Raw genomic sequence first — 5,161 nt, 5'->3', positions numbered from 1 at the left:
GTAAGTCAGTCGAAATGCACCGATTATTTGAATCCTGATGGCACACAATTGGGCTACCACTTGTATGTGACTTGTTACCGAAATGGACGAGACTTGACCACACGAAAAAGTAATGGGAGATTTGGGTAAAGGGAAGCAAAATATCCTAAACCAATCCGGACCATGACTGTTCATTTGTCCCATTCTTTGGTGAAAACAGCTGCCTCTTCTCCACCAAGCGCTACTCCAATCGCCTCTGGAGAATGCCGCTCTTCATTCACCAAACAGTCGCATCTTGCAATATTTTGCAGTGATCGGCAAATGCTTACATCTTGTTGGAAGATAAAAAGGATAGGAGCAAGCAGTGCCTATCCCTCGAGGAATCATTTGTCAATGTTAAATCTTCAACTGTCCCCTTTTGAGGGTCAAGATGTTGGCAAGTTTGAGGTCGTCAAGTGTCATCGTCAAAACTACCTTAAATACGACTTTCCTTTGTAAATTACTCTATTCCAAGAGGAAGAGATGCTTTTCACTTCCCTCTCATCTCACTACTAGGTAGATCTTCTGTGGGAGAGGAAGAAGAAGAAGAAGACGAAGAAAGAGGAAGGGTGGTAATGAGGAGGCTCACCAGGGGCTTTATGCACGATCGGAAGGATATGCGAAAATTGTGCAGGGTCCGAATGCCTAGACAATCATTAAAGCAAATAACACATTTCTCACATTTAATTGGAAATACTCTTTTTAACAGCTTACTCCCACGACTACGCATGAGAGAAATTTTCTTTCTTGTGTTAATTTTTCCTGAGTGAATTGAAGAGTTCGTGTCCTCCGAACGCTTAGCCGCCTACAGTCACGATCGTACAAAAGGACTCCAGAGCTGACCAACGAAAATAAAGCAATGACATGTAATATGTCACTACTATACCATCCGGTTACCTTAGCATGCGCGGCAGTTTGGCGTGAGGATGCAATACAGCGCCGTTTGTTTTAATCAAGCATACAATCCCGCGGACTCTTCAGTCACAGTGATTTAGGTAATCACGCATTTCTCCACCATGTGTCCGCCAACCTCTCTGTCTATCCACTGCAGAGTTTACTTTCAGCTCCACACAATATAACATCATCAGGATTCAGGCGGACATTTCACCTGTGCAGACAGGTTTACAATAATTTATCTTTTCTTTATTCGAAATTTCTGCCACCTCAAGTATTCCCCACTTTTCATCGACTTTATATGTCCTGTCCCTGTCAACGAGGAGAACAGACCTGAAAGAAGTTTTCCCCTCATTTTTTCTCTTCTTAATTCCTCTTTTCATTCGATATGTGACACTTTTGACACCCAAACCAATTTACTGGCAGTGGAAGTTGAAGCCTTCCTCTATTACACATTTATTTTGCGTTTACTTCTCTTCTATGAGTGCCTCTTTTGCGCCCATCGTGGTGTAACCACGATGGAGATGAACATTGCGACTTTCTATAGTTAGATGAGAAGACGCCATGTTTTCAACACAAATGATATGTGAGCTGGTCCCTAACATCGGCGAGACGCTTCTTTGCCATCCCATAATACGCATTAGGGTGTATATCTCCAAGCACGCGAGATACTGTCCTGACTTATACAGAATTTGAATCTGTAAAGAGATAAGACTACCCCGTCAAGAGGGCCACTGCTGCCTCGTCAATACCTACCACTTTTAAAACATACTGGCCGATGCAAATAAAGACCCTCCTGCAGAGGAAAAATCGCACATGGCTACTTTTGAGGACTTAAGTCAGGTACAGGGACCTGCTTTTGTAAGCACAAACTCTACTGAGGTCGCAAAATAAGTATGCGAGAAGGTGGGTTCTTTAACCTTGACAACGTATTTTGCAACCAGTGTTCGTTGACCTAATCGCGCAGCCCTGGGTTAGTCCCATTGTCACGAATTCATATCACTGTGAATGAACCTGATCTTACGGAGATCATCAATGCACAGGTAGTATGTCTCCATGTCATATTGTTAATTGAGAAGAAGTGACTAAAGCGACGAATGTTTTGGAATGTTCGCGGAATCACATTGCGAAGCTATATGCAACACTGTGAGCAATACACTCCGTTGGCAAGTTGTTAGTTTGGTAAATGCATCGGCCATTTCGCGCTGGTGGTCACCTCAGCCAACTAACACTGTATGGACATTTGGATTTGAGTGGCATTGTAAAGTGTTAATAATCGGAGTGCTCTCGTGTCTAATCCAATGGGCGTTCATGTTCTTCTGATAAGAAGCAACACTTTCTCTCTTACTCGAAGACGTCTCCGCCAGTAGTTACGTATATTCCATCAAAGTGAGGGCAAAGATTCATCCATTTCTTTTGAGTGGTTGTTTGCAATCACTCGTGCCAATTCTCAACGACAGGTGTGCCTTGTAGAGTGTTGACGTGTCGATCAAACAGCACAGTACCCAATGCACCTATTGTAAACTTTCGTATCGTCAAATGATGATTTTTGCTGAATGAGTTGCGGTATGCGGTGTGTGGGAACAGAGCAGTGCACCACCCAGTAGTGACTTACATTAAACAAGTTGCACGATTGATCCACTACTCTAGACACTACCGAGGAATTATGTGCCAATGAAGGTTAAAATAAGCAGCGATTACTATACCAAAACCACGTTCTGATGGTAACGAACTTGAACAGTGGGACGTTTTGTATGCAACAACACCAAATGAGAGAGACAATGAGACTTCAAAGGAAATGGATGTCACCCGCATACGTAAGAAGTAGATGGCAGGAAAGTACAAGACCTCTCATCCCTGCTGAAACAGCACGGCGTCTTGAATTTTCTGCCAATCGACTGACCAGCTGACTGGGTGGTTGAGTGATTTATAATGCGCAATGGCTTTTATGCTTTTGCGTTTCTACCTTCGCTAAATGAACCTACTTCCACCTCAAGTAGCATTGGTGCATAAAACACGTGGTCAACACACAACTCCAGCCACTCCTTTAAGGCATGCACCCCTCACCTCCTCCTTCATGCTGTGCATTTCATTGTCACGGCAGGCGCATTGATTCACCTGGCATTGTTACCTTCTCACAGGTCAAACAACACCCACCCCCCCCCCACCCTCCGAGACCTGCCTACTCGATACACCCCAGTGAAATTTTAAGCTTCGAAACAGGCAGAACTGACCAATCCATCATTCGACCCATCAAGTGATCAGTCAATTGAAAATTGGCAGTCATTCCAATAGAGGCAAGTCACTACATTTCACTTCTGCACGTGCCGGATGGAGGGAGAGGTGGGAGATACTGTCTCACTCTCCTCCTCGTCGTCATTCCTGCTCTCATCAGTCTTGCACCTATATTATTTCTTTTGCAGGAGCTTCCCACCTTTATCCGGCACTAACATGCAACAGTCACATTGATGCATGCGAAGCTGACAAGCACTTGACAAATCAAGAGGAGGTGGAAATGGAGGTGTCTAGACCTAAAGCCACAGCTAGGCTCCTTGCCTCTGCAGACGAAACAGTCTCTACAATTGGAGTCCGTAGCCAAATTATGCCTCCTTTCAAAAGTCCAATGTAAACCTCCTCTTTTTCTTAAAAAGTGCTGCAAGGGCTTATTTGGCCGTCCTATGGTTCAATACTTACTGTGTAAACGGATATGCGCAACTGCGGCATTAAGTATGCAACCCTTGTGAACTTCTCAACTGTCGCTTTTTATTCCGCTTGAAATGCCGATTTCGTTCCTCACCACACATATCCCTTCATTCCTGATGTTCAGTTGACCCTCACTGCGAATCAGTGCGCATTGCTAAAAGGACGGGTGGATGCATAGACAGAGGGGGAAGGAGAGGGAGAGGGAGAGCTAGTCTGCGACGAAATACATAGTACTGTGGGCATCAAACTTCACCGGTTAATGAATATCAAGGCTTCATCGTGATCCCATAATGTGTTGTTGCCTTTTACTGTCTGATTTAATTAGTAGGCGTACCTCTCTCTCACCTCCGTATAACTGACCATTAACACACACACACACTCCCACGACTTATAACCCTCTGAGGTAGCGAAACCGCAAAAATATGCAAAAAGATTTGTTCTGATCCTGGCGGGACACTAGTTTCCATTTACCATTAGCGATTACAGCAAACTAATTTTGCTATTTTTTTTCACTGAATGACAGGAAAGGGATTCCTATGAAACAAACTTAGCAAAATAAACATTTTCACATGAAATCTAGATGATCGTAAAGTTTAGTAGTCTTCTAAAAAGTGCATGATATGTCTGTCAGTCTTTCCTTCTGGTAACACAAAAGTGGTCCATTTAGTAAATACAATTTGCATTTTCCCAAGTCTTGTTTTCTTTTGCACATAGGCTTGCCATGAGCGTAAAGAGGCATAAAATTGGAGGGAAGTGGAAATAGTTGCTGGTGCCTATTTGAGTGTTTGATGGTGGTTTTCAAAAGGAAGCGGTTAGCTTTGCCTAAAATAGTCGCAGAGGGTATGAGAAGACGAATGAGACGTAAATTCCACGTTTGGAGAAAGTTTTAATTCTAAAAGTGAAAGACCTAGCTCAGGCACTTACTCTATCCCCAGACACCTCCATTTCTACACCAGCTTGATGTGACTGTTTCAGGTTGGTGGCTGGCAAAGGTGACATGTGTCACTCGATGAAATGCTAGAGGAATAAAACTGACGCGAATAAGAATGGTGACGGGAATGAGGAAGAGGCGGTGGCTCTCTTCCTTCAACAGCATAATCTACCTACAAAATTTGGACTACCTCTACATGGACCGTTGTTCTGCTCACACAGGGTAGGCCACTCATCGCTCACCGTACACTGCACACCAGATGGCACTTCTCTTCCTAATGCTATTTGTGAGGTTAAATGAAAGCAGAGTTAATCACGATCTGCATAACAAACAACCGCTACCCACACTAACCAGGTGGATCCAGTCACTCAGGCTGTATGGATTACACTACACTATATCTTGCCAACAGTAAACTGATGTATTTTACATGTCGTGGTAAGTTAAAACAAGTCACAACAGAAAGTTAAACTAGAAATCGCGTATATTTTTCAACTTATGAAGCAGTAGTGTTTTATTGTCTTTCTAAACATTCTCTGGCAATTCTTCCACTTTGTCTTCTAATTTATTAAAACCAGAAAGGACAACTGAGTTTGTACTTTGCAAACCGCACCCTTT

The sequence above is a fragment of the Echinococcus granulosus genome, assembly GCF_000524195.1.
Source record: "Echinococcus granulosus chromosome Unknown EG_S00027, whole genome shotgun sequence".
Lineage (NCBI taxonomy): Eukaryota > Metazoa > Platyhelminthes > Cestoda > Cyclophyllidea > Taeniidae > Echinococcus > Echinococcus granulosus.
Note: the sequence above shows the minus strand (reverse complement) of the source record.